Source organism: Oncorhynchus clarkii, chromosome 16 (assembly GCF_045791955.1).
Source record: "Oncorhynchus clarkii lewisi isolate Uvic-CL-2024 chromosome 16, UVic_Ocla_1.0, whole genome shotgun sequence".
Taxonomy (NCBI): domain Eukaryota; kingdom Metazoa; phylum Chordata; class Actinopteri; order Salmoniformes; family Salmonidae; genus Oncorhynchus; species Oncorhynchus clarkii.
In genome coordinates this window covers 30,389,288-30,403,712 of record NC_092162.1, presented here as the reverse complement: position 1 = coordinate 30,403,712, position 14,425 = coordinate 30,389,288, and the positions used below count along the sequence as shown (strand labels likewise).

The 14,425-nt window shown below is 40.8% G+C and overlaps 1 protein-coding gene and 1 long non-coding RNA gene across 3 annotated transcripts in view; both read right to left on the bottom strand.

Annotated features, from left to right (window-relative positions):
- LOC139368308 (carboxypeptidase N, polypeptide 1) overlaps positions 1–14,425 on the bottom strand; it is a 158,844-nt gene that overhangs the window by 110,213 nt on the left and 34,206 nt on the right. The window lies entirely within an intron of this gene.
- Positions 13,415–14,376, bottom strand: LOC139368310 (uncharacterized). Its single transcript, XR_011626946.1, has 2 exons — positions 14,302–14,376; positions 13,415–13,883 (listed from the first exon to the last, which is right to left on the bottom strand). It is a non-coding gene; the product is annotated as an uncharacterized lncRNA (long non-coding RNA).

Below are 14,425 nucleotides of genomic sequence, written 5' to 3'. Positions count from 1 at the left end.
ATAACATTTTTCTCCTTCCCATCTATCCCTCTCTTCCCCCTCAGTGTTCCTCTGGAGAGACCGCGAAGGCAGCCCCCCAATACCACCACCTCGTCTCACTGAAGAACGATGAAGGCAAGACTGAGGAGTACAAGTACAGTACCATTGTCTAAGAGAGAGATAGGGGACATGAATGAGTAGGGTCACGAGATGAATCACAGACATACACTAATACATGATCACATACAGTACAAACGTGTAACAGAGTGCCGGAGGCTCATTCCACAGCTAGCTTGAAATGTTACGGATGAAGCCATCCAATTGGTACCTTTTGGGTGGCTCAAACCATTGGTAAATTGTCAATAGTGCAGTTTTCAAACAATTAAGTTATTTTAGAGCTACTCTTTTTACTGACTCGAGAGTCATGGATTCATTTTTCTGAGTGACTTTTTAGTTTAGTTCTTCATTTTACCTGCTAGTGCTGGCCGCAATGAGTCCTACAGCAAGATAATACATGCTCCTCCGGCAGCTCCAGAGATGTGCTCCGACCACCAACTGTCTGTCATACAGTGCCTTCAGAAAATATTGACACCCTTTGACTTTTTCCACATTTTGTCTTACAAAGTGGGATTAAAATGGATTTAATTGTCATTTTTTACAACGAACCTCACAAAATATTCTGTAATGTCAAAGTGGAAAATTATAACATTTGTAAAATAAAAACAAACATACAGTATATCTTGATTACATAAGTATTCAAACCCACGAGTCAATACATGTTAGAATCACCTTTGGCTGCGATTACAGCCAAAGGTGATAATGGATATTTAACCCATCTACCAATGGGTGCCCTTGTTTGCGAGACATTGGAAAAGCTCCCTGGTCTTTGTGGTTGAATCTGTGTTTGAAATTCACTCCTCGCCTGAGGGGCCTTGCAGTATGTGTGTGTACAGAGATAAGGTAGTAATTCAAAAACCATGTTAGACACTATTATTGGACAGTCCATGCAACTTATTATGTGACTTCTTAAGAAAAAGTTTACTGACATTGCGGTATTGTGTGTAGGCCAGTGACACCCCCCCCCCCCCCCCCCACACACACACAAAAAAAATGTCATTCATTTTAAATTCAGGCTGTAACACAACAAAATATGGAAAATTCAAGGCATGTGAATACTTTCTGAAGGCACTGTACAACACAAGTTCAATACAATGAGCATGAAAATAGATCATGGACATAGAGAAGAAAAATACATGTTTAGAACTGATAATGGTGCAAGAATGAATGCAATTCATTGATTATTGAATGTTATGATGGACACAACTTCATAGAACTAAAACATACACAGCCTCTGCTCAACAAACTCAAACTCAACAACTAATAATTTTGGGGGCTGCGGTTTACAAATTACATGGTCCTTATCACCATCATGGCAGTCAAGTAATGCATTCCGCCAAGAATCGGTCACAATGGTTTCAAATGTATCAAGAAATAATCATATTTGTATGCCTAGCAATCAACAAATGTTCATTGTATTAAAGCTCATGTTTACAAGTCTCAGTCACAAATGACAGCTCCAATAAGCCCCCGATGGTGAACAAGAGGCTGGTACAATCGCCAGTAGGGGGTGCTGCTAGCTCTGGGCATTACTGCCGCAATTGAACAAAATTAGTCTAAATATTTGTTATTTTGACTGAACGAGTCTTAAAAATCAGAGTCAGTAAAAAGAGCTGAACTTCGCATCACTAGTTATCAAGGAGGATGTTCACATGTGTTTGCGATCAGAGGATCACTGGACAGTGGACAGGGACAGTGGAAGAAGATGTACTGTTTTTGCCTTAGCGTGTGGCTACTCTAACAATGAAAATAAATGTCTTAAAAAAATGGAAGGCAGTCAGAAGGAGGCAAGATCATTTGGGACTATTCTAGCCAATGAGAAGGCAGATGTGTGTGTGTGTGAACAACAAGCACAACGGTTTCCACTAGTTACTGAAGCCACAAAGTCAAAATTGGCTTAATCAGGTGGGTTAGCTGGGTGGAAAAGTGTGACACCAATCAGGCCGCGGAGGGCTGGAGTACCACGATGAAGATGAACAGATCGAGATGGAATCAACAGACTCGACACAAGATCTGGCATGATCTGATTGATGCAAGGCTCTCCTGGAGAGTTACCGTCTTAAAGGGCTAACCTAACAATTCCAAAACTACTACCTTATACACACAAGTGTAAAGGGATAAGAATATGTACATAAAGATATATGAATGAGTGATGGTACAGAACGGCATAGGCAAGATGCAGTAGATGGTATCGAGTACAGTATATACATATGAGATGAGTAATGTAGGGTATGTAAACAAAGTGGCATAGTTTAAAGTGGCTAGTGATACATGTATTACATAAAGATGCAGTAGATGATATAGAGTACAGTATATACGTATACATATGAGATTAATTATGTAGGGTATGTAAACATTATGTTAAGTAGCATTGTTTAAAGTGGCTAGTGATATATTTTACATCAATTTCCATCAATTCCCATTAAAGTGGCTGGAGTTGAGTCAGTGTGTTGGCAGCAGCCACTCAATGTTAGTGGTGGCTGTTTAACAGTCTGATGGCCTTGAGATAGAAGCTGTTTTTCAGTCTCTCGGTCCCAGCTTTGATGCACCTGTACTGACCTCACCTTCTGGATGATAGCGGGGTGAACAGGCAGTGGCTCGGGTGGATGTTGTCCTTGATGATCTTTATGGCCTTCCTGTGACATCGGGTGGTGTAGAGCGCAGGTAGTTTGCCCCCGGTGATGCGTTGTGCAGACCTCACTAACCTCTGGAGAGCCTTACGGTTGTGGGCGGAGCAGTTTTCGTACCAGGCGGTGATACATCCCGACAGGATGCTCTCGATTGTGCATCTGTAGAAGTTTGTGAGTGTTTTTGGTGACAAGCCGAATTTCTTCAGCCTCCTGAGGTTGAAGAGGTGCTGCTGTGCCTTCTTCACGATTCTGTCTGTGTGGGTGGACCAATTCAGTTTGTCTGTGATGTGTACGCCGAGGAACTTAAAACTTACTACCCTCTCCACTACTGTCCCATCGATGTGGATAGGGGGGTGCTCCCTCTGCTGTTTCCTGAAGTCCACAATCATCTCCTTAGTTTTGTTGACGTTGAGTGTGAGGTTATTTTCCTGACACCACACTCTGAGGGCCCTCACCTCCTCCCTGTAGGCCGTCTCGTCATTGTTGGTAATCAAGCCTACCACTGTAGTGTCGTCCGCAAACTTGATGATTCAGTTGGAGGTGTACGTGGCACGCAGTCGTGGGTGAACAGGGAGTACAGGAGAGGGCTCAGAACGCACCCTTGTGGGGCCCCAGTGTAGAGGATCAGCGGGGTGGAGATGTTGTTACCTACCCTCACCACCTGGGGGCGGCCTGTCAGGAAGTCCAGTACCCAGTTGCACAGGGCAGGGTCGAGACCCAGGGAGGGTACTGTGGTGTTAAATGCTGAGCTGTAGTCGATGAACAGCATTCTCGCATATGTATTCCTCTTGTCCAGATGGGTTAGGGCAGTGTGCAGTGTGGTTGAGATTGCATCGTCTGTGGACCTATTTGGGCGGTAAGCAAATTGAAGTGGGTCTAGGGTGGAGGGAGGGTGGAGGTGATATGGTCCTTGACTAGTCTCTCAAAGCACTTCATGATGACGGAAGTGAGTGCTACGGGGCGGTAGTCGTTTAGCTCAGTTACCTTAGCTTTCTTGGGAACAGGAACAATGGTGGCCCTCTTGAAGCATGTGGGAACAGCAGACTGGGATAAGGATTGATTGAATATGTCCGTAAACACACCAGCCAGCTGGTCTGCGCATGCTCTGAGGGCGCGGCTGGGGATGCCGTCTGGGCCTGCAGCCTTGCGAGGGTTAACATGTTTAAATGTTTTACTCACCTCGGCTGCAGTGAAGGAGAGTCCCCATGTTTTGGTAGCGGGCCGTGTCAGTGGCACTGTATTGTCTTCAAAGCGGGCAAAAAAGTGATTTAGTCTGCCTGGGAGCAAGACATCCTGGTCCGTGACGGGGCTGGTTTTCTTTTTGTAATCCGTGATTGACTGTAGACCCTGCCACATACCTCTTGTGTCTGAGCCGTTGAATTGCGACTCTACTTTGTCTCTATACTGACGCTTAGCTTGTTTGATTGCCTCGCGGAGGGAATAGTTACACTGTTTGTATTCGGTCATGTTTCCGGTCACCTTGCCCTGATTAAAAGCAGTGGTTTTCGCTTTCAGTTTCACGCGAATGCTGCCATCAATCCACGGTTTCTGGTTTGGGAATGTTTTAATCGTTGCTATGGGAACGACATCTTCAATGCACGTTCTAATGAACTCGCACACCGAATCAGCGTATTCGTCAATGTTGTTGTTCGCAGCAATGCGGAACATATCCCAGTCCAAGCAGTCTTGGAGCGTGGAATCAGATTGGTCAGACCAGCGTTGGACAGACCTCAGCGCGGGAGCTTCTTGTTTTAGCTTCTGTCTGTAGGCAGGGAGCAACAAAATGGAGTCGTGGTCAGCTTTTCCGAAAGGAGGGCGGTTGGGGGCCTTATATGCGTTGCGGAATTTAGAATAGCAATGATCCAAGGTTTTACCAGCCCTGGTTGCGCAATCGATATGCTGATGCAATTTAGGGAGTCTTTTTTTCAGATTAGCCTTGTTAAAATCCCCAGCTACAATGAATGCAGCCTCAGGATATGTGGTTTCCAGTTTGCAAAGAGTCAAATAAAGTTTGTTCAGAGCCATCGATGTGTCTGCTTGAGGGGGAATATATACGGCTGTGATTATAATCGAAGAGAATTCCCTTGGTAGATAATGCGGTCGACATTTGATTGTGAGGAATTCTAAATCAGGTGAACAGAAGGACTTTAGTTCCTGTATGTTGTTGTGACCACATCACGTCTCGTTAACCATAAGGCATACGCCCCCGCCCCTCTTCTTACCAGAAAGATGTTTGTTTCTGTCGGCGCGATGCGTGGAGAAACCAGCTGGCTGCACCGATTCCGTTAGCGTCTCTCAAGTGAGCCATGTTTCCGTGAAGCAAAGAACATTACAGTCTCTGATGTCCCTCTGGAATGCTACCCTTGCTCGGATTTCATCAACCTTGTTGTCAAGAGACTTAACATTGCCGAGAAGTATGCTAGGGAGTGGTGTGCGATGTGCCCGTCTCCGGAGCCTGACCAGAAGACCGCTTCGTTTCCCTCTTTTACGACGTCTTTGTTTTGGGTCGCAGGCTGGGATCCAATCCGTTGTCCTGGGTGGAAGGCAGAACACAGGATCCGTTCCGGGAAAGTCATATTCCTGGTCATACTGATCATACTGATGGTGAGTTGACGTTGCTCTTATATTCAGTAGTTCTTCCCGACTGTATGTAATGAAACCTAAGATGACCTGGGGTACCAATGTAAGAAATAACACGTAAAAAAAACAAAAAACTGCATAGTTTCCTAGGAACGCGAAGCGAGGCGGCCATCTATCTAATAACTAGATAGGTCCAAAAGTCTTCTCAACAGCTTCTACCCCCAAGCCATAAGACTCCTGAAGAGCTAATCAAATGGCTACCCAGACTATTTGCATTGCTCCCCCCTCGTCTTTTAAGCTGCTGCTATTCTCTCAATTACCTATGCATAGTCACTTTAACTCTACCTACATGTACATATTACCTCAATTACCTCGACTAAATGCTGCCAGCATTTCACTGTAAGATCTACACCTGTTGTATTCGGCGCATGTGACAAATAAAATTTGATTAGTCAAGCTACAGGACGGTAAGTCCCCAGGAGATCTGAACCCCCACCCTTTTCTCTTGTAACCTCTCTCCCTCTACTATAGGCGTCTTTGGTGATTGGACTGAGAGGGACAGCTTGCAGCTACCATCTTTAATCATTCAATGTGTGATTCATTCACCATTACATCAACATTTAAAATTAAGTGAATAATATTTGTTTTATATTCTTGCTTGTTTGTGAAGAGGTCCAGTAGGGTAATATGAATGGTACTGATGACTGTATTCCAATCATGTCGGTAAGGTTGACTTGAGTGAAATATTGTTACGTTTACATTTTGATATTGTAATACTTTTTGTAACTGGTCTCATCATCTGCTGCTTGCATTTCAATAGCTAAGTTGTTTATGAATTGCACAATTGCCAGAAAGTGAGGATACATCAGGCTATGATGCTGCAACATCAGTCAACAGCCATCTTAGTCCCGAACATCGCCTGGACACTTATACAATGCATTTGTTAAGTATTCAGACAACAGAGAGTAGCAGCAGACTTTTCTTTTTTCACATTTTGTTACGCTATAGCCTTATTCTAGTGGTTAGAATGTTGGGCCAGTAACCAAAAGGTTTCTAGATTGAATCCCGAGCTGAGAGGGTAAAAATCTATCGTTCTGCCCCTGAACAAGGCAGGTAACCTACTAGGCCGTCATTGCAAATAAGAATTTGTTCTGAACTGACTTGCCTAGTTGAATAAAGGTTAAATAAAATATAAATAAATAAAATATTTCTACATTGGATTTAAAGTTTTTTTTTCTTCTCATCAATCTACACACAATACCCCATAATGACAAACCAAAAACGTTTTTTTTTACATTTTTGCAAATTTTTTGCTTTGTCATTATGGGGTATTGTGTGTAGAATGATGAGAGGGGAAAACGATTTAATACATTTTAGAATAAGGCTGTAATGTAACAAAATATGGAAAAAGTCAAGGGGTCTGAATACTTTCCGAATGCACTGCATGTATGATTTTGAGACTGCAAATAATATTGGAGATATGGCTAAAGAGTAACTAATACCGACAATTAAGGAAAGAATAGATATAGCTATAATGTTCTACTTCTGTTTGATGAAAGTGTCACAGAATTATGCTATTGTATGTACATATAGAGCTAGCTACGGTTGAGCGGTTGGTTTGATGCGCTATGAATGTCTGTAGCTGATCTGACCTCATGCCTTAGATAGATAGTTCATCTCACTTGAATTTAATTGTGAATATGGGTGAGATAACAAAACTATATTGAGGGTAAGTCTCGCTTTGCCATACCTCAAAAATCACATGGTTGTCACGCCTCCCTTGGAGGTTGGAGAATGTTGTATTGCAAAAATGGTTTGAATTGTCCGCTGGTTCCCAGAGGTAAGATTATGATTGGATGTTACATTTCAAGAACCTGTCCCCCACACACCTATAGAAGGGGTGTTATGTGCTTCACCGTTTTCCGTCTGGGTAGATGTTGCTTAAGTTAGTTTCAAGTGCTAGTGTGGCCAACAGTCTGCGATTTATATTTATTGAAATTGAAAGTGGATTACGCTGGTAAAGTCAAACATCACAACATCTTCTAAATCGCTCTGGTGACAAATATACTTTTTTCCATGTCTCCATTTGTCCACATGGCTGCTGGCTATGCTTTTCTACCAATGAAAATGTTGTGAAGTTTACACATTATTTTGTTTTTGTTAGGACCCCAAAAAATGGAGGCAATGGGAGAACATATTCAATTTAGTAAATACATTTAAACAATGTTTAAAAAATGATGTATTGTTAGCTAGATAGCTGGTTATGTTAGGCCACTTTGTAGGCTAACTCAACTGAGCTGCTAGCTAGCTAGCTAACTTTGCACACTGTTTAGCAAAGTGAATTAAATGTCAGCAGCTAGCTAGCTAACTTTTTATTAGCTAGCTATCTTAATGTAATCATTGAAAATTAAAAACACTGTCTCCAAATGTGTAGATAAGAGGTTGAAATTGCAGCCCCAGCTGTCAGTAAAGGGAAAGTGTAGGCTACTGGATAGCCTAGGCACAATCGGCTGCCTAAGCTAGCTACTGGATAGGCGCTGTTAATTTTGTGGGAGGACATTCCCTAGAGAAAACTTTGAGGACAGAGATATAATAGCAACATAATATTCAGTGCTGTCTAATTTGAGTATAATGAAGCCTGTTTATTCAAGATGTTTTCTGTCCTCGGATATGGAAAGCTGTGAAAGCCTGTTTGCAGATGAAGTGAGAGGTCTCAAGGAATGTCCCAAGAGACTTAGGGTATATCCTATATGCTAAGGGTTATACAGTATGTGTAGGCTTACCTATGTTTGCAAATATTGTATATCAGTGGAGCAAGGTTGGCCACTGCTGGTATGGAGTTTTTTTTGTTCAACTGAAATAATGCTTTCGTAATAATAGCCTACTTGGTACTACTCAATTATCTATTGTTGTTTAGACTAAGAGATCAAATCCTTATATACGAGTTAGCTTATTTGTACATTTTGAAGTGAAGTGTTGATTAAACTATTATTCAAAATGAACTAGTGTCAAATGTTGAGTAATCACATATCACAATAATGCAATAAAAGGGGGAAGGGTTCTGTCTCTAATGTGTCTGTTTTTCTGTGTTGTATTCTCAAATTAACATTTCCTTTTTTTCTAGTTGTAAGATCCCCAATCTTTTTTATCTGATTATCTCTCTCTCTCAGTATAACAGCTACAGTGCCTTGCGAAAGTATTCGGCCCCCTTGAACTTTGCGACCTTTTGCCACATTTCAGGCTTCAAACATAAAGATATAAAACTGTATTTTTTTGTGAAGAATCAACAACAAGTGGGACACAATCATGAAGTGGAACGACATTTATTGGATATTTCAAACTTTTTTAACAAATCAAAAACTGAAAAATTGGGCGTGCAAAATTATTCAGCCCCCTTAAGTTAATACTTTGTAGCGCCACCTTTTGCTGCGATTACAGCTGTAAGTCGCTTGGGGTATGTCTCTATCAGTTTTGCACATCGAGAGACTGAATTTTTTTCCCATTCCTCCTTGCAAAACAGCTCGAGCTCAGTGAGGTTGGATGGAGAGCATTTGTGACCAGCAGTTTTCAGTTCTTTCCACAGATTCTCGATTGGATTCAGGTCTGGACTTTGACTTGGCCATTCTAACACCTGGATATGTTTATTATTGAACCATTCCATTGTAGATTTTGCTTTATGTTTTGGATCATTGTCTTGTTGGAAGACAAATCTCCGTCCCAGTCTCAGGTCTTTTGCAGACTTCATCAGGTTTTCTTCCAGAATGGTCCTGTATTTGGCTCCATCCATCTTCCCATCAATTTTAACCATCTTCCCTGTCCCTGCTGAAGAAAAGCAGGCCCAAACCATGATGCTGCCACCACCATGTTTGACAGTGGGGATGGTGTGAGCTGTATTGCTTTTACGCCAAACATAACGTTTTGCATTGTTGCCAAAAAGTTAAATTTTGGTTTCATCTGACCAGAGCACCTTCTTCCACATGTTTGGTGTGTCTCCCAGGTGGCTTGTGGCAAACTTTAAACAACACTTTTTATGGATATCTTTAAGAAATGGCTTTCTTCTTGCCACTCTTCCATAAAGGCCAGATTTGTGCAATATACGACTGATTGTTGTCCTATGGACAGAGTCTCCCACCTCAGCTGTAGATCTCTGCAGTTCATCCAGAGTGATCATGGGCCTCTTGGCTGCATCTCTGATCAGTCTTCTCCTTGTATGAGCTGAAAGTTTAGAGGGAAGGCCAGGTCTTGGTAGATTTGCAGTGGTCTGATACTCCTTCCATTTCAATATTATCGCTTGCACAGTGCTCCTTGGGATGTTTAAAGCTTGGGAAATCTTTTTGTATCCAAATCCGGCTTTAAACTTCTTCACAACAGTATCTCGGACCTGCCTGGTGTGTTCCTTGTTCTTCATGATGCTCTCTGCGCTTTTAACGGACCTCTGAGACTATCACAGTGCAGGTGCATTTATACGGAGACTTGATTACACACAGGTGGATTGTATTTATCATCATTAGTCATGTAGGTCAACATTGGATCATTCAGAGATCCTCACTGAACTTCTGGAGAGAGTTTGCTGCACTGAAAGTAAAGGGGCTGAATAATTTTGCACGCCCAATTTTTCAGTTTTTGATTTGTTAAAAAAGTTTGAAATATCCAATAAATGTCGTTCCACTTCGTGATTGTGTCCCACTTGTTGTTGATTCTTCACAAAAAAATACAGTTTTATATCTTTATGTTTGAAGCCTGAAATGTGGCAAAAGGTCGCAAAGTTCAAGGGGGCCGAATACTTTCGCAAGGCACTGTATATGATAAACAGAGAGTAGCAGCAGCATAAAAAGAGGGGTGGGTTGGGGGGGGGGGGGGGGGCAATGCAAATAGTCCGGGTAGCCATTTGATTACCTTTTCAGGAGTCTTATGGCTTTGGGGTAAAAACTGTTGAGAAGCCTTTTTGTCCTAGACTTGGCACTCCGGTACTGCTTCCATGCGGTAGTAGAGATCTGAAGAAGAGAATAGTTAAACTCACACATTGTTTACATGCTGAGCTGTATGTTCTCAATTTGATACCAGTAGACAAACCATATACCATATTTTGCACATGCCTTTTAAGTGCTGACTTAAAATAGTTTAGTGCAAATCCAACCCTTATAATTTAGGTAGAGTATGAAAACAAGGCGTCAATTATGCTACAGGAGATGAGCATTACAGGTAACATTTAATGAGGTTAATTTTATTTAATTCATTTTAGCAACATTATTTGCAACCATGTACTGTCTATGTTTCACTGACCCTGAATAAGCTAGCGACTGGTCTAACACAGCTATCATTTCAGGTCAATAATATGCTGATTTTATTAAAATGTTGTTGGCTTTATAATCGTGAGGGAAATTGAACTAGCTAGCAGTCTGTTAGTTATACCTAGCTAGCTTAAAAGGTTAGCTGACTTCTCAAAATGAAACTCATTGTGGCTAGCTACTGTACTCCTTGCCTTTACAGGCAAATATCACTTCAGAAATATATTGAGATGGCCAGCGTTGTACACCATTTGTGATCCGTTTCAGAAAGGTATGTCGCACGTCACTACTTCACAGGAGAGGCATTTGAACGTAAACATTTTATTTTTTTAATCAAAATTCGGTTTCATTTGCAGTAATACCTTCTGGTACATGTGAACTTTCATGTGCCTAAATAACAAACTTGTATGCCATCTGTAAATATGAATACAACATTTTAATTATGAGCCTAGTTGTTTAGCCATGGAAAAAGACAGGAACCTTCCCGCTAGCCATGATTGGCAGAGATAATGGATGGACTGGACATGCCGTGAGATGAGCTGGGATTAGTCTGACATGTAGCATGCTTCTGTCTATAACATGAGCTGCTCGGTACGTGTAAATAATACTTGCTTCTGCAGCGTTTTTGAAAGATATCATGGAGAACTGCAAAAGTCTTCCTTCTGCTCTCAACAACATTGCTGCCCTGAATTTAGCAGGCGCTATCAAACAAAGATCAGTCGAGAAAAAGTTGTGATGGACAACTTTATGGAGGACAATCGTGCCTTGCTGACTCTCTCTGACTCTGAAAATGAATTAGACGATGAGTAAATCCCTGATTTGAAGTAAAAACATTTGAATTGAACCAGACATTGTAGAGTCTTCTGATGACATTCATGGGGAAGAAACGTTGATCAACAGTGTTGTTTTCACGGAAGATGAACACGTTTTGAAATCAGTGGAATTGTCTATTTTTGTCAGGAACTCGTTTTCATTGGAAGTTTAAGCATACTGTTAGATAGCTAGCTAATGTTAGCTGACTGGCTTGCTAGCTAACGTTTACGTGTATGATCTGTGTAGTAATATTATACTTATCTCCAAAATCCATTTGCATTGCTAGCTATAGCCTAATGTTAGCTAGCTAATATTAAACCTAGTTGGTTAGCTTTAGCTACCTTCAGATTAATACTCCAGCATTTCATGCATGTGGCTAGATATGACCATCGGTTTGCATTGCTAGTACTGCAAATTGTATCTGTTTCATTAGTTGACATTGTAACGTTATTTGCTAGCTATCTAGCTTCCTGGCCAGACTCCCAGGTTCACGTCTTTTCCGAGCGGCCCAGCTATGGTGGAAGTTGGCTAGCTGGCTAGCTAACTCATGTACCTTGACAAGTCGCTAGCCTAGTCGCAAGTAGAAAAAATTATTGGAAAGTCAATTTCTCTCACGATTGTAATGCCAACAAAATGTTAATAAAATCAGCATATTATTGACCTAAAAGGTTAGCTGACCAGTCACTAGCTTATCCAGGGTCTGTGGTGCATATACAGTACCTGGTTTCTCTATCTATGGGAACAACTACAATCATTTTGCGAGCAACACTGCTAAAATGAGTTCAAATCAACAAAATAAACCTCACAAAATGTTACCTGTAATGCTTATCTCCTCTAGCTTCAATGTCATCTCCTTATTTTCATACTGTACCTAAATTGCATGGTTTGGATTTGCACTGAACAATTTTATGTCAGCACTTAAAAGGCATGTACTGTACAAAATCTGGTATATGGTTTTCCTCATATACTGTACTTTGTTTATTGGTATCATATTCAATTGAGAACATATAGCTCAACATGTAAACAATGTGTGAGTTTAGCTATTCTCTGCTTCAGATGACAGATAAGGCTAGTAATGCCATCATACTGTAGGCCTATGGCTGCATTGGTGATGCATGCCATATGATATGCTGCTAAATGTTTTCACATAGCTGCTATACAGATAAATAAAACAGGTTGGAGATCTTACAACTAGACAAAAAGGAAATGTTTATTTGAGGATACAATACAGAAACACAGACATATTAGAGACAGAACCCCTTCCCCTCTTTATTGCAGGATTGTGATATGTGATTAATCAATGTTGACACTAGTTCATTTTGAAATATAGGTTAACAATTACAACATATTTAAACACATCAGCATCCCAGAGTCGCCTCTTCAATGTTGACGTTGAGACTGGTGTTTTGCAGGTACTATTTAATGAAGCTACCAGTTGAGGACATGTGAGGCGTCTCTTTCCCAAACTAGACACTCTAATGTAGTTGTCCTCTTGCTCAGTTGTGCATGGCGACCACCCACTTCTCTTTCTATTCTGGTTAGAGCCCGTTTGAGCTGTTCTGTGAAGGGAGTAAGTAGTACCTGTACGAGATCTTCAGTTTCTCTGCAATTTCTCGCATGGGATGGCCTTCATTTCTCAGAACAAGAATAGACGGATGAGTTTCAGAAGAAAGTGCTTTGTTACTGGCCATTTTGAGCCTGTAATCGAACCCACAAATGCTGATGCTCCAGATACTCAACTAGTCTAAAGAAGGCCAGTTTTATTGCTTCTTTAATCAGCCTGACTGTTTTCAGCTGTGCTAACATAATTTCAAAAATAATTTTCTAATGATCAATTAGCCTTTTCAAATTATCAACTTGGATTAGCTAAAACAACGTGCCATTGGAACACAGGAGTGATGGTTGCTGATAAATTGTCTCTGTACGCAACTGTAGATATTCCATTAAAAAAATCAGCCGTTTCCAGCTACAATATTCATTTACAACATTAACAATGTCTACAATGTATTTATGATCAATTTGATGTTATTTTAATGGACAAAACATTTGCTTTACTTTCAAAAACAAGTGGCCCCAAACTTTTGAACGGTAGTGTAAGTTAGTCATAAATATTTAAAACACTAAAAGCATTGTATTTGGGACAAATTCTTTACTAAACTCTAATCCTCAACTTAATCTTGTAATGAATAATGTGGATAATGAGCAAGTTAAGGTGACTAAACTGCTTGGAGTATCCCTCGATAATAAACTGTCATGGTGAAAACATGTTAATGCAACAGTAGCTAAGATGGGGAGAAGTCTGTTCATAATAAAGTGTGGCTCTGCCTCCTTAACAACATTATGAACAAGGCAGGAGACCCCAAACTTTTGAACGGTAGTGTATAACCTATGCATATAGGATATACCCATAGTCTCTTGGGACATTCATTGGGACCTCTCTCTTCATCTGCAAACAGACTTTCACAGCTTTCCATATCTAAGGACATAAAACGTGACAAAAAACAGGCTTCATTATACTCAAATTAGACAGAATTTAATATTATGCTGCTATTAGCTCTCTGTCTTCAACATTTAACCTTCTAGGGACTGGAACTGGAGAATCTTTTCATTATGTCCTCCCAAAAAATTACCTACCCTATCCAGTAGCCTACACTCCCTTTACTGACAGCTGTATCTGCAATTTTATCCTCTTCCATGGCTGTTATCAACAAATGCATTTACAATGATTACATCAAGATAGCTAGCTAATACGAAGTTAGCTAGCTGATGACATGTAATTCACATAGCTAAACCGTGTGTAAAGTTACCTAGCTAGCTAGCAGGCCTACTGTAGCCAGCTAGTTAGCTAGCTAATAATAATAGTTGTTTTACATTTTAAACATGTATTTACTTACTTGAATAGGTTCTCCCACTGCATCTGTTTTTTGGGTCCATACAAAAACAAAATAATCGCCAATCTTCTTAATACTTTAGGTGGTACCGAATTGCAGCAATTGCAGCCATGTGGATGAATGGAGA